Genomic DNA, 17,125 nt, shown 5'->3' on the forward strand with positions numbered 1-17,125 from the left:
TCTAGACCTTTAGGCTTCACGAATTCAGCCACCGGAAATAACCGACAAACTAAAGGAGGATAGTTACACTGGAAATCCGTCACGAATTTCGTTTTTCTGGTACCTGAGACAGCTGCATATGGTAAGGAAGTGTAAGTACTTTAAAGCACGAGGTAAGGTGAGAAGATTTTGATAGTCACAGAGAAGTTGAATGATTTTGATTAGCTTAGAATTCCTTGAAATATCCTTCAGTGAAGCAAGTGAAATGTAACCTTAATTTCCAGAATAGTTTTGTTCCTGCAGATTTTGAAATGAGTGATGTCGTTAGTGTTTAGCCCAGGCACATATTGTGATGTCGCATGTCATTACTAAGTGTGTAGTACTGCGGGTAAATTTACTTTCATACGGACGACGGTTATTCATCCATAGTTACAGGAAGTTTACAACAAGTCTTTGAGGTGCAGCAATGAACATTGACGCTTAGGAATCTGTAAGATTCGTCAGAGTGGCTTTGACGCGTTACAGAATGCTTTCCCACGTTGAGAGTGTGCCATCTGGCTTTGCACGTCTTGTAAATTACACACAAATCTGGGAATTAAAAGAGACTTTTCCATGCACCAGTCGGTATGAGCAAGTATTCAAAACAACAGTGGTTAACTGTTTGACCAATCTCAGTTTCATATTTGAAGTAATTTCGGAAATTTTTAAAATTAGTCAAAAATGAACCTATAATTATCCTTTATATTCAGTATTCGCACATTTCATTATGATTTTCTACGTGGCTCATATTATGACAAACTCGATATTGAACCACCAAAATAGTTAATTAAACAATACTTTGTTCAATAGCACAAATTACTTTCTGTTCACAGCTCACAAAAAGTAATTTTTTCTGTTTGTTTAACATTATTATTTTGGTCTGTTATGCTGGTTGAGTCGATAATGGAATGAATGCGACATGTGTAAGACATTCGGAATAACTACTGTGTAAGGCATTCGGAATAACTACGTGTGAGAGCGTTTGGAAATCTGATAACGCAACAGTCACATAGATGGGGGGAAAATGTTAATTGCCCGGTTTTTGGTATTGTAGGAATATAAAACTTACCTCAGTTCTTCGTACAATTAAGGACCAGGAAATATTTTCTTTTCTTTTCGGGAATGTGTTATTTTGAAATTACATCTAAACTAATTTCAGAAAAGAGATTGGTCGAAATAGGGAGAGCACCAGGTTACGTGAATCGAAATATGAAGCGCAGTGGCTACTGTATTAAGTGGTCAATGAGAGGAGAAATATTTCGCATGCTTTGGTACTGGGTGAGGAATTTCGCACGTTAGCTGCCTTCACTTCTTGTGACAATGGGTCAAGTAGCCTGGAGCTCTGAGCATTTTCATTAGAACTGAGTAACAGTGATTCTTTAGGAAGTATGGATTATCGGTAAAAGTTATAATCATTCATGGATGATACCTGTGGAAATTTCGGACGTTTTTACTGAGGGCCGATACTTTCTTTGGAGGATATAAAGTTTGTGCGGCAAGTCCTGCAGCCATACCTGTGAACTTTGATACCCGAAAAGTGACGATCTGCATAGTATTTTAGCGAGCATTCAAAATTAGTATACACTTTTTCTTTTACAAATTGTAAATAACTGACGAAAAGTGCCGTTCTTTCAGTGTCAGGTTTATTGAAAAACTTAAACTGGCTACTAGAAGAGAAACTGTTATCAGCTTGTGGTGGTTTATTTTGGCTTATTTACGAGGGCTATTCGGAAAATAACGTCCGATCAGTCGCGAGATAGAAACCACTTTGAAAATCAAAACTGTTTTAGCTTACCACAGCCAGTTACATCTTCCAGCTACTTCACTACAAAGTTGTGCTCTGACTGAGATATTTTTCGTAGCGTTGTACCATCCTTCCAGTGCCCTCGTCGCAGAAAGCAGCCGCCTGTTCTTTCTGCCAATTCTCTACACTCGTCTACAGCTCGTGGTCTATGCCAAAACGTGTAAGTAGGCTGTTTAGGTTTTTGTATTGGTAACGCCACGTAGCCCTCTGTATGAAAATCACTGGCTGTGCTGTGTGCAGTCTGTGGCTGATTTGCATTGTTGTTTGCTATTGTAGTGTTGGGCAGCTGGATGTTAACAGCGCGTAGCGTTGCGCAGTTGGAGGTGAGCCGCCAGCAGTGGTGGATGTGGGGAGTGAGATGGCGGAGTTTTGAGAGCAGATGATCTGGACAGAGACAGTAAATTTGTAAGACTGGATGTCATGAACTGGTATATATATATATAATGACTTTTGAACACTATTAAGGTAAATACATTGTTTGTTCTCTATCAAAATCTTTCAGTTGCTAACTATGCCTATCAGTAGTTAGTGCCTTCAGTAGTTAGAATCTTTTATTTAGCTGGCAGTATTGGCGCTCACTATATTGCAGTAGTTAGAGTAACGAAGATTTTTGTGAGGTAAGAATTCATGAAAGGTATAGGTTATTGTTAGTCAGGGCCATTATTTTGTAGGGATTACTGAAAGTCAGATTACGTTGCGCTAAAAATATTGTGTGTCAGTTTAGTGTTCATCAGAATAGGTAAAGAGCGAAATGTCTGAGTACGTTCAGTTCTGCTCAGCTGTTTGAAAAGCAAATAACATAAGATGTTTATCAGCACAGTAATTCATTAATTTTTCTAAGGGGACGTTACATATGTCGACCCTTAGCTGAGGATACCTCACTGGAATTTTCTGATGTTTTCTTGTAGTTTGTGTAATTAGTGTAGCTATTGTTTATTGCTAGCGCGTAATGGCAGAGAGAATCTTCTTTGTAATGGTAGTTTTCATTGTTGTACAGTAAAACAGTTGTGGCATGCATGTAGATTTGCACCAAGTGTTTCGCAGCTGCGCTTGCAATTAACTAGATATTATTTTCAGTGCTATATTAATGTGTTTTCTTATTTTTGCTCTTCAAATTGTGATTTTATGTGTTATCATGTGAAATATTGTGACAATAATGGCGTGTGAAAAACGTAGTACTAGGCTCCAAAGTAAACTAAGAACTGACAGTGAAGACGAAAGCAGTGTGTTAGCGCCACCGTGTAATGAATAACTAATGTTCAAAGCAGTAATTTGGTAACTGTGCATAGGGAAGTGGAGCGGGCTGCAAATAATGGTGTAGACAGTGAAACAATTAGTGAACAGGGAAGCATTATCAATCGATCGGTTGGCAACAGTTCGCCTCAGGAATTCGAAATGACAGGACACAATCTTTGCAAATACAGTAATACATTATTATTACAATTAATGCAACAAATGAAACAAAATCAGAGACAAACACAGCAACAGTTAGACACAATGGAACAACACCAGAGACAAACACAGCAACAGTTAGACGCAGTGGAACAAAATCAAAAACAGTCACAGCAACAGCTTCAAAAGTTAGACACCATGCTTGAACAAACACGTGAAGGTTTAACTGCTGAGTTACTTAAAATCTAATCGAAATGTCAAAAAGTTTGTAATGACGTAAAAACACAAATTTATGAGCATTTCCAACCTATTTTTCCGCGTCATAAAAATGCAATACAGAATCACGAAGCAGCCATAAAAGAACTGAAAACTATTGTTCATGAAAATCACGACACCTTGCAAGCTAAAATTGACTTAGTTGCATCTACCGATTCGGTTACGCAACTTGCAGAAACTCAGGAAAACTTAAAGGACACAGTAGATACGATTTCAACACAAATGGACACTCTGAAATTTGGTTCAGAAAAACATACTGAGGAAATAAGTTCTCTATCAGAGAAAGTAACCGAACTTTCGGATCAGTTCACCAACTTATCCACAAGACACAAGACACAAGACCCATAGCCTTCACTGACACGGAAGAGTATGAACAAATTAGAAAATTCAAACAAAATCAAAATCAAATCAATACACAGTACAAAAGAGAAATCCGGGAAGTACAAGATCAGTTGACACAGGTAATACAAGAATTACATATTTCAGAGGACATTCGCGCTCCAAAACGGGAAGAGGGACTTACAAATACGGAAAAGTCACAAAATAATAACACAGGGCATTTCGAAAATTATGAAAGAAATTGGCAAGGTACACCGAATTTTGAGATGGAACCGCCGAAACGACGTAACAATGACCGACTTGCGACTCCCCGACATGATGATTTTGACTATAAGCAGTTTATTACTACATGTAAATTCAAAACATTTAAGAATTCTGGCAACGACATTCATCCACAAGCATGGCTTCATCAATTCTGTCATTGTTTTCCTCCCAACTGGTCATTAGAGCACAGATTAGAATTTATGTGTGGCTGTTTAGAGAATGAACCAGCTGTAAGAATGCGATCAGTCATTCACGATTGTCGCAGTGAAGGAGAATTTTATCATGCCTTCCTCTCTGCATATTGGTATCAAGCTACACAAGACCGAGTAAAACATAGCATCATAATGATGAAACATTTCGAACAATCTGAATTTTTCAGTCTTGTGAAATATTTTGAAGACATGTTGCACAAGAATCAGTACCTGTCAAACCCATACAGCCCCTTAGAACTCATCCGCATTTGCTTAATCAAATTTCCTGAACATTTACGAGATATTATTTTGACAGGACGTTACAAAGACGACATTGAAGCTTTTCAGGGACTGTTACAAGAATTAGAAATCGACACTGACAATTGCGGGACGCGAAAACAGGACCACAACAATTACTGGTCACGTCCGTCACAATTCCGTGATGAAAGAAATAATAACTGGACACGACATGGCTATTCTTACAGCGCAAATCGTGAACAAAACAGACACCACCCATATGACAACGACTGGCAGAGTGATAGTTACAGAGAAAGATCGCAAAACAATTATTATCAAGGGAGACAGAATAACTTCAAACACAACGGTCCTCTGCGCAGTTACGACTCAGGGAGAACTCTCCACCACGTGGCCGACAAGAAATTAATTACAGAAATTACCGACATGACGACAGACGATATAATCGTAACGACAGACCTGAATTTCATCAGAACTGGCGAGATGCAAACAGGGCAGGCCCTCTCGGCAAGGTGAATTTGTAGAAGTTAGGTCTCCTAATCCCAATAACGATGCGCGCCAACAAAGAGACAGACAATGACTCGCACCGGAGGCAGCCACGTGCGCCAGCTGGCTCAGAGGAAAATAACATAAAAGCTAGCCTTGAGAAAAATTCCAGTTACTCTTTACCGACATATACCGCATTATAATTGCGTTCAAGTTGATATTCTGCATACTGAGGAAGAGTAAAGGTTTACACCATATTTCACATGTAAAACCGTTTATTGAAAGATGATCTGCTTTTTAACTTAGTCTTTGTTATAAAATTTTTCACTTCACGTTACTGATACGCTTCGTCAGACTTAGAAACTGTTAACATGCAACTACATCTTAAAGTTAAATATCCAGTCTAGAACCTAGGGAACATATTTAGACAGTATTTACGAATGCATTGTTATAGTGAACAGATGACACAGTGTTATTGTGTGTGTACATTCTTGCTTGTTAGTTGTACGATTACGTAACGACTATAAGGCTCACATACTTAGAACATATACCAGTACTGCTAACGAGATTTTAATGCAACATTTTGGTTTACTTGAGAATACATTCTGGATTTAAACTACTTTCTGTGAGATTAAAGATGACTTAGCATTTGGTTTCCTTGACAGCTACACGATTATATCATGATGCTACTAATGTGTGACACAATTCACATTGTTGCTTTTGTGGTGTATCTGTTTTATATCTGCACAGTTTTTCTGAATTCTTCTGGAAAGTAAAACATGTTTTAGTAGTAACTTTTGAGGTATAGCTACAATGAGACAGCCTTTTCTGTAGCACAACAATACGTTACAGTACAGTACTTACTTCATCATGGCAATAAGCGTAATCACTACGATATCTATAGGCAAAGCATTTCACTTTTGTTTATTACGAGTTAAGTACGTTGACTTCCACAGAACTTCACTTACGGACGACGATAATTACGACACTTGGCACATTTTTTACCCTCAAGTAATGACAGAGATTATGTTACAACAAGACGCACAGTTTAGCGCTACAGTACACGTATTTGAGTGATTAATTTTGTACTTAAAACATTTATTTTTAAAGATTTTTTAATTACAAAGATACAAAGGTTTTCCGTGATACGTTTCATTCCATTGCTGTAATTTGTAACACTTGATAGTATAATTACATTAACCCTCAGGGGTGTACATGCTTACTTTGTGTACCATGTAATTGGCAAGCACAAGGAGCCCTAGCTAATATGGTATTTGCTTTTACAACTTTACACATCAGTACCATATTTCTCTAACACAGAATTACACAGCTATCTGATTATTTAACAGAGAAACAAACATTTTTTTACTACGTCAGTGACACATGCTTACACAATTACACAGTTGGATAACTTCAAACTTATGAAATTGTACTTTGTCTGTACTTTGTGAACTCTTCATATTTTTTCAGAATTATTGTGATACAATGAGAGCTTTGAATGATGTATTTGGTATGGGTCATGATATTTAAAGTACGTTTGAGGTGGATGACACTATTTAAATGAGCAGAGATTTTTTTTTAGGTTTTGTCATTATTGCAGAAAGCTAAGACTTTTTGAGATTTGACTGAGGTGTTATGATGTTATTTATACGACGACGATGTGTGTTATGCTGTTGAGGTATGTTTATGATTAATAAGCTGATGCTATATGAGTTATTTGATTATGCTACGTATCTGTTATGATGAAATATTGAAGAAGTGTCGACGAATATGTATATGTGTAAAAAGGTAAGGAATAATGAGTAGTGGTTAGGGACTCTGGTTTGTGAAAAAGGTTGTTGGAAACCAAGAATCGTACTTTAAGAGTTATGAAATGTATGTAAATGCGTGAATGTATTACAATGCCGACGAAAATTTTTTGGACACTGTTATATTTGTAGGGTTTTGTTTCTACAGATTTGTAACGCAAATATTTCGACCTGTGAAAATTTTTATATGAGACTGTTACTGTAGCGGAAACTGCTGTCGTAAATATTTCGGTAAGAAAGCTAAGTGACCTTGACGTAATGCATTGTGTGAATCCAGCTGTGCCAGCTGCCTGGAGAAATAGCCATTGGGTGAAAAAAAAGACGCCATTATCCTCGCTATTGACATTTCTTTGTAGAAAGCATCGCAAATACGACACGCTCAAACTTGAAAACATATGATTACACTGTGGAGCTCTTAATTTGTGATATTTACTAAAATGCCTGATGAAATGATGAGAAACATTTTACATCTATTGTCTTTCCAGATGAGAGATTTTTTTTACTGCCTTTGGAGACGCCATTTGCCTAGTGAATGACGTTTTTGTGTATATATATATATATATATATATATATATATATATATATATATATATATATATTTGCTCATTTCGTTTAATATCTAGTTTCTAGCTGGACTGCAGCATTGGTTAAAACAAAATTTTATAGATGTACTAATATAGATATTTTATGCCTACAGATCCAGTAAATAATACTTTATGATCTACTTAAGAAAAAAAGAAGGAGCACAAAAAGACATTTTCCTTCACAGGAATTGCATACATAATTTTCTTTTCGAGACATTAAGATGTGAATATACATTTCCCTTATCTGCATTGTTGTCTTTAGTGTACTATTTTTTCTGCTTGTGGGTTTGTCATGTTTAGATTTAAGTTATTGCATTTGCTGCCGCTGTTTGCCACGCATAGTGCTACTGAATTTCACTTTGTATTATTCTGTTAAGCCAGTTTTACTACTGATTTATTTTTCTTATTTGCTGCACATTGTCTTATATTAGTTGTAATGTTGCATTTGCTTCGCTAATTTAGATATACTGCTGCTTGCTTTGCCAATTTGCATGTTTTTGTCATTACTGTTTCTGTTAATTGTTTTGTACTGCTGCATTGCCTTGCCCCTTAGTTTAGCATCTGAGCTCAGTAGACTTAAGTTAGCTTAAGAGGGGGGTAGGGTATATAAGAAATGAGTTGTTATGTATTGAAAGTAATGCATTGACAAGGTATAAAAAAAAGTGAAATAAGAGGAAACATCTATGAAATGAAGTTTTGGGTTGGACTGCAGTACCAAATGTCACACTGAAAACAAACCCTGTCCTGTCCCTTTGTGTTATTCCACTATGTGTCTGCGTACCATGTGTATTTGTGTTCTTCCTGTCTTTATGTGTTTATCTGATAAGACTTATGTTGTAGAATTTTTCTAATACTCAGCTACATTCACTATGATGAGGAATTTTGTTATCCTCAAACATACTTTGCGTTTATAATGTGTTATTTACTTTGTAAAGATGTTTAGACATTATTTATTTTGTTCTGTTTTAATGCACAAGTGTGAAGTTGATGTTTCGAAAGTTATTCTGAACTTGTATGTATTTACTTATGTCACAATTCTTATAACACTGATGTATATGTTATTTCGATTCTTTTGTAAGGCCTATATTACTACAAATGTTATCTGTATTGTTATGTTCTTTAATGATGTATTTTGTACCTTTGTTATTGTATTCTCGTGTTATAAAATTGTAATTGACACCAGTTCATCAAATTAAGTAACTTGTAAGCATACCTTTCACTGCACACATTTCTGTTGATCATAGTATATGCACAATATGTGAGAAGTTGGGACTGTTGGTGTTTGCACGTGAGTTGATAATTCAGCAAGGGACTGGTTAACAGCATTGCTGGTTCTAAGGACAATTCCAAAAACTTTGTGAGCGCACAAGTGGTGGTTTATGGACTTGCTATATTATCCACAAGACTCTTCGATAGTGATTGTGCACCTGCACAGTCGCAACAGATGGCTGCTGGCTGTCTCTACAAGGACTGCAGTGGGTCTGCACCTTTGATGGCCCACCAATACCATTATCTCTACAAAGACTGCAGTGGGTCTGCACCTCTGGTGGCCCACCAATACTGTAATCTCTACCAGGACTACAGTGGGTCTGCTCTGTGATGACCGACCTACCAATATTCTACAAAATTTCGACTGACTCTGCTGTGGTTTTGCTCTGTTGTGGACCATTACCTGTCTGCATGTCAAGAGTCAGCATTATCTTTCTGTTGGAAGAACAACACTACTTCTTCAAGACTGCATGGAAATCCACTACTTCCGTGTGCATTTTCTTTTACTGCTCAGACTTTGTGCATAAAATTCTAATTAATACTGTGATGAATTATCAGGACTGTCTTTATGCACCGTGAGAAAATTTTAGCTTTTGACCAACATTGTATCAATAAGTGTGTGCATTTAATATCTTTGTTATTGTAATTATGAAAAATTTTAATGAATATGTGTTGGTCAATGCGCAAAACATTTTGTAAAATTTTTTTTTGGGGAGCATGGGGGCTATGTAAGTAGGCTGTTTAGGTTTTTTTATTGGTATAACCACGTAGCGCTCTGTATGAAAATCACTGGCTGTGCTGTGTGCAGTCTGGTGCTGGTTAGCATTGTTGTTTGCTATTGTAGTGTTGGGCAGCTGGATGTTAACAGTGCATTGTGTTGTGCAGTGGGAGGTGAGCCGCCAGCAGTGGTGGATATGGGGAGTGAGATGGCGTAGTTTTGAGAGCGGATGATCTGGACAGAGACAGTAAATTTGTAAGACTGGATGTCATGAACTGATATATATATATATATATATATATATATATATATATATATATATATATATATATATATATATATATATATAATGACTTTTGAACACTATTAAGGTAAATACATTGTTTGTTCTCTATCAAAATCTTTCATTTGCTAACTATGCCTATCAGTAGTTAGTGCCTTCAGTAGTTAGAATCTTTTATTTAGCTGGCAGTATTGGCGCTCGCTATATTGCAGTAGTTAGAGTAACGAAGATTTTTGTGATGTAAGAATTCATGAAAGGTATAGGTTATTGTTAGTCAGAGCCATCATTTTGTAGGGATTACTGAAAGTCAGATTGCGTTGCGCTAAAAATACTGTGTGTCAGTTTAGTATTGATCAGAATAGGTAAAGAGCGAAATGTCTGATTATGTCCAGTTCTGCTCAGCTGTTTGAAAAGCAAATAATGTAAGAGGTTTATCAGCACAGTACTTCAATAATTTTTGTAATGAGATGTTGCAAACGTTGTCTTCGTAGCCAGTGGTTCATGTTATCAGAGATGAAATTCAAGGAGAGCCAGTTACGGGGTGTAACATGGGTGATTAAGCATCCCCCACACTGGACTGGCATTCGCGAGGACGACGGTTCAATCCCGAGTCTGGCTTTCCTGATTTAGGTTTTCCGTGCTTTTCCCCAAATCGCTCCAGGCAAATGCCGGGATGGTTCCTTTGAAAGGGCACGGCCGACTTCCTATCCTGTCCTTCCGTGATCCGACGAGGCCGATGTCCTCGCTGTTTGGTCTCTTCCCCCAAACAAGTCAACCCCAACCCTAAACATCCTCCACAGTAAAAGCTGTGTGAACGTCTTCGTTGCCCCTGCAGAGTGCGGCCGAGAATTGTCACGAAGAAGGAACCGTATGACAGTTACGTTAGACTGCGTGACATCAGGCGAAATCTGTCACGAGACCCTCATACTTACCGGCCGCGGTGGCCGAGCGGTTCTAGGCGCTTCAATCGGGAACCGCGTGACTGCTCCGGTCGCAGGTTCGAATCCTGCCTCGGGCATGTATGTGTGTGATGCCCCTAGGTTAGTTAGGTTGAAGTAGTTCTAAGTTCTAGGGGATTGATGACCTCAGATGTAAGTCCCATAGCGTTCAGAGCCATTTGAACTCTCATACTTGGCGGGAGACTATCGTTCTCGGCGTCTTTAAGTGCCCACTGTGGGCTCAGAACTAAAAAGTGCGACGTGAAGTGATCGACTCGCATACTAGAGACACTGCCCGACACATATGTGTAAGGCTTCATTGGATTTTCACTGTGGTTTCCATTTCGCACCAGATCGGATCTAACTTTCCGAATAGCTAGCATAGAACAAAATGCCAACAATGGTTCTTTGGAATGCGAAAACTGAGGGATTTGAAGTTGGCATTGTAGAAACACGTACCCTGTCAATTGGATTTGAAACTCCTCAGAGTTGTACGTTGTCTGCGCGTGAGGAAAGTTTTGGCTAGATGGGTATTTCGCCGACCTCTGAGTATCGCAACTGAGGGCTGGGATTTGCAGTGACTGGGTGCCGGAACGGGACAACAGCGGCGTCCCCTCGGTGGCTGAGCAGCGCCGCGCGGCCCATCAAAGTTTGATGTCCGGAGGCCCTCCGGAGGTCAGCGAGCAACAGGTGCATCAGCAGCCCCCAGCGGCGCTGCCCCACGTCAGCCCTGCGGCGCGTTGGCGCCCGCCACGTGGGCCAATGGCGAGCGCGCACGACACTGGGCCAGCGCGCAATCGATGACCGCCTAACGATCCGGTTCGGCAGTCCGGAGCCACTCACTGACGTGTCCGTCACACTCCCGGCTCCGTAATTTCAATAATACACGAGCCGGCCGTTCCGCGACGCTGCGACCGATGAATTCTCTTTCCCAAGTCAAACTTTTACGCTATTTCCGTAATGACAAGGCGGCGCCAGCGCATGTGTCCATTATAGCTGAGGCGCACATTACGACAGCTCCGCGCTCAATCTCCTCTGATGCAATTTAAAAGGGGGTGGAAATCATCCCACAGTCTCACAAAGTGGCACCAAAGCGATGACGTGGATCGAATACCACACAAAAATCTTTTGTTCACAAAAGGATAATGAAATTAAAATGTGGCAATACTACTCTGCTGAACAAACTATGACTATCTCATCTTCTGTATCATATCCCCCACGAGAATTTTTTTTACACACAGTGTCGTAAGACAAAATGTCATTATTCTGAGTGGCAGCAAAATGTTCACTTTTAAAAATGCCTTCCTATAAGTTTGACTGCTCTTTCCTAAATGTTTCCGAGACGGACTACAACTATTTAGGTTCACACACACACACACACACACACACACACACACACACACACACACACGCACAAATACCCAAGCGCAATTTTCGGAAATGTTAGATTCTCAAGGGGCACGTATGTTCAAATGTGTGTGAAATCTTACGGGACTTAATTGCTAAGGTCATCAGTCCCTAAGCTTACACTCTACTTAACCTAAATTATCCTAAGGACAAACACACGCACACCCATTCCCGAGGGAGGACTCAAACTTCCCCCGGGACCAGCCGCACAGTCCACGACTGCAGCGCCTGAGACCGCTCGATTAATCGCGCGCGGCGGGGCAATTATGTTAAGGTTTTTAGCGCTGGTGTGAACTGAGATACTGAAGTAAGTACGGTTTTTAAAATGCAACCGTGTACTTTTTATAGCCCCATTCGATAGCTTTTAAGAAGACCACTACAATGATACAGCGTTTAAAGTTGACGTTGAAACCTGTAAAAAAATAGTCTAGAAATGTCCTACAATGTGAGAACACGGTGGCCGGAAACGGCATTTGAGCTGCGAGCACTGCCAAGCAGGCGTCTCGGACCAGGCTGCGTAATTGGTAGTAAGCCTGCCCTACGATAATTATGCTTTCTTTACCCTACGACCTAGATACAGCTTCATTTACGAATTTTGTATATGGAAATACGACATAGGCTAGAATCAAACGTAGCACAAAGGGCTTAGGAAAAGTATTTCACATTTGTGTATTCTCCCAGATTTATGTGAGCCGAAGCAGGGAAATTAACAGTTCATTCTTCAAAAATAACGAGGTCTGTATTAAATATCTAAATGTCAGAAGGAAGATTTGACCTATCTTTTCCTGTACGTGGCTGTGTGCTTAGTAGAGGTAAAATACATGCTGTTGGATAACTGTCTCTACCTACACTGCTCTAAGTTATATCATACGGGGTACATTCGTTGAACTAAACATTTTATTAAAAATAAGTTGGTGGCCAGCTACAAACAGCAAAATAAATATTTCTCTCAAGGAAACGTTTCATGCTGAAAGTAAGCGCGTAATGAGAGTATTACCAGCTACGTGCAATATATGCTGTCGACTTACTTCTGACTGCAGTGCAATTTCGTACACAAGTAAATAAAATAAGCTATTTACTAACAATGATTTGGTAACCACCGAAATCACATAACACAAATTTTGTTTATCCAAAAAGAAAAGAAAAAAAATTATCCTTTATTTAAGCATTTGTTCAAACTATCGACTATGGACTGAAAGGCATATTTGCTATCGCCGTTCAAACAAAAAAAGGATGAACAAATGTAATTATAGTGGATAACATGGTAGAGCATGCACTGGCGATTCGACGACACGTAAGTCTGGCATAGTTAAGGCTCCGTCGTAGACCGTATCTTTAAGTGCTCCCGAACGAATGAGATCAGGAAGAGTCAAATCGGGGATCTCGCAGGATATTTGACAACAGAATTTCGTCTGCCCAACGTCCTGGAGCATTCTCATTCAATATTAGCGTTTCAATACGGGACGAGTGAGCTGGAAAACCCTTGTGTTGCATTCACATACACCATCGAATATCCAGTGGCGTCTCTTCCAGAAGAAGCGGCATAATGTTTGTCAGAAAGTGTGCGTACGAATGTCCATTTAGAATGTCTGAGATGAAGTAAGGTCCCGCAGTGTAATTTCATATGAAGCCGCACCATACGCTTACGCTCCATGGCCGTTGATTTTGAATCTGACGAAGCCATTGTGGATCTTCGGCTGTCCAGTAGTGCGTGTTATGCAAATTTACATTAGTGCGCATAAGAAGCGTTACATCATCGACAAAGAGCACACTTTAGGAAACCGTAGGGTTGTCTCTCAGTTGCTGAAGGGCAGACCGACAGAATTCCGTACAACGTTCGCAATCACGTTTGTCGAGTGCCTGATGTAGTGACATATGATAGAGATGGAAATTCTGTCGATACAGGATGCAAATGACAATCGTCTGGCTGATTCCATATTCCTTGGCAATATGTCTCCTGCCACTATGCGGATTCATAAGAATCGTAGCCAGAACAGCTTCTTCATGTTCTCTGTCACTTGCAGTCTTCTTTCTTGTCGTCGTTTTGACGTTCCAGCAGCCTTTACGCACTAGCGTATTAGTAATTCGTACAATTCGTGGCGCGTCGGATAATGGCAATCCGAATAAAAAGCCCTATACCGCTGTACTGTTTTTATGGCACTTCTTTTACGTTCACCATAAAAAACTAGTATATCTAACTTCTCATTGGTGTACGTCTCCACGCAACGAACGTTAAAGTAGAAATGAGCAACCTGCAGTGCAGGCAAGTAAACAGGGAAATGTGTTGACATTCTGACATGCGTAGCACGAGAGCTCAACCTGGCGGTATTTGTACAGGTAATGACGATTCCGGCCACTGCACTCTTAAACTGAAGGACATTCCACAAATTTCTTACGACAGGTTTCAACATCAATATAACAGATCCTATATCATCGCAATTGTCTTCTCAAGATCTATCGAATGCAGTTATCAAAAGTATACGGTTCCATTAAAAAAAGATCTTGTTTCAATACCTCCGTTGATACCAGCGCTAAAAACATTAACCAAACAAAAACATACGTGCACCTGGACGCTCTAACATTTTCCTTAAACCGCGTTTTGTTTTGTGTGATCGTTCACGAAACGAAAGAGGTGTTACATCTTATGCGACTCACAGTGTATACATATTTTCATCTGCCCGCTAGTTATGGGTTTGATGCAACCTGCGACACCTTCAAAAACCACATGCAAAATTTTCATGTTATCTCGCTCAATACGCGCGAACTATTAGTCCTACAGAAAAAATTAATAGGACCTTTTCATAGGAAATTTAATGTAGTTAAATTTTATAACGTGATAGGTTTTTCGCTGGGGGCCACAGTTTCCGAGTTATTCAACAAAAACGCGTTTGAAAATAACTTTTTTTTTCAATAATTCGAAAACTGCGACCTGTGGAAAAAACGTATTCCCATACAAAATTTAACTACATTAAATTTTCTACAGAAATTTCCATTTCAGTTTCCTGTGGGATTAACAGTTTGTACGTAACAATTGAGTAAACACGAAGATCTCGCACATGGTATATATTTGTCTGCAAGACAGAATATAATATACCTTAATCAGAGGGCCTTTCCCCAGTGAACCATGCTTTCATACATGTAGTACCATTATTTGCCCATGACATCTACAGATACGAAACAGTCAGATACTTGTCTACGACGTTAGATGAATGCAGAAGAGTACAGAAGAAATATAGATACTGTGACGAACTTCGAGGATCCAACATGGACAAATGTGATGCAGCTAATCTATTCTACGGAAGCCTCTTCACCTCTGCGTAACTACTGCAACCTACATCCGTTTGAACCTGCTTACTACAGAGGAGCCCCTATCTCCTTTTACAATTTTTACCCCCATTCTTCCATTTCCCAAACACACACAGTCATTAAACTGATGACTCCTTCATGCCTTAGGAAGTTTTCCTGCTTACAGAAACATTGAAATGCGCTAGGGTATACAAGGCAGTATGTGTTTCTTAAAGTACAAAACCTCTCTAAGCCTGATAAAGTATTTACTATATATCGATTTCGAACTCTTTGAAACGGACTGTGAAGAACTGTAAATATATGTTTACTTTTTCTAGAGTTGTAGCCCTGAGAAACAAATGATTACGTTATAAGTAACGCACAAAAGAGAAAGTATTCATTAATAACAACAAATATTTGCAGCTGTTTATTTACACATACATCTACAGTCGTTAAATTACTATGAGCGGCGTCAGAGAGGATATTTTTATTGTAAAATGTAATACAGTTTAAATGCGAACATTTGGCTTTACCGTGACTGTTACTGACATCGAATGAAACAAGCTTACTGTTACAAGTCACTGCTCATTATCTCCACAAAGCCTTCGGAGCTTTAAACTTCATCATCAGGTGATATATGGCTTGTATGTGTCGGTTTCGAATTTGGAGTTAAGTGTGTTTATGAAACTCGATGGCGTATATGATGTGACCCGAGGGGGAAAGGAGCCAGTGACCACTCGGAACAGCGCCACAGGTTACCTCGAAATCGTACCACAACACATGCATGCCATATTAATCCACATAAATTTGCCTGAAGATGGAAGTCCAAACCTTGAAAAGGCGTTCTGAAAATAAACAGTGACTCGCAACTGTATCCTTGTTGTCTGATTCGATCTATTGAAGTTTCTTACCAGTCTATTCTCGGGCAGAGAGTGAGAAGAGAGAGTGCTTGAAAGGCTCTCTCCGATTACTATTTGCGTAACTTCATCTTAACGTTCTCTGGGGGCGTAGGTACTAAACGAGCAGGACAATATTTATAGTTTCTGAACTAAAGCGCTTGTTGATGCGCTTGCCATTTACTATCTTTCAGCATTTCTCTTACTGTCTCCAGTCGATCACGCCTGTGACTATTGGTACCTTCCTCTTTTGTACGCGCTCGTGCTCTCGTGGTAGTAGCTCGCTATAATTTTGAATACCATAAAAAAGCTTATGTGCAGATGAACGGTTTCTGTTACGCCCGGGAATACTGACCTACGGCACCCTGCCCAGTGTCAGACGTCAGTCATAACATTCCCACTGGAAAAGGTAAACTGAAAACGATTTGAAAACTTACGAAGTACTATGCTCAGACCATAAGCTTTTCTAGATGGTAAAAATAACTTTGTGGTCAAAGATATTGAAAAATTTAAATGTCTGAGAAGAAGAACTTATGCTACACGTAGAGCAGTTGCAAATATAAGACGGAGAGTTTGCAAGTGTCAGAACATTACCACCAAAAAAACAAAACAAAAATTGCAAGGGTCTGAACGTTACCACCCCAAAAAAGTAAATAGTAGAATTACCGGTAGTACTGGTAACATTGGTAGGGCAAAGAAACACAAATGAATGCGCGACAGAGAAATTGGGATCCTGTGATCTCTCTTTCTTCAGTTTGTTTCGCGCATAATTAGAACCGCATATCGTTCGATTGATTGATTATTTTGTGTCTCTGAAAAATATAAATTGCGTTTTAAGAGCAATGAAAACTAGTTGATCACGTAACGTCTGCGCTTTTATGTAACTAAAGCAATTACTTTTGACTCAAGTAT

Source organism: Schistocerca serialis, chromosome 1, assembly GCF_023864345.2.
Source record: "Schistocerca serialis cubense isolate TAMUIC-IGC-003099 chromosome 1, iqSchSeri2.2, whole genome shotgun sequence".
Classification (NCBI taxonomy): Eukaryota; Metazoa; Arthropoda; class Insecta; order Orthoptera; family Acrididae; genus Schistocerca; species Schistocerca serialis.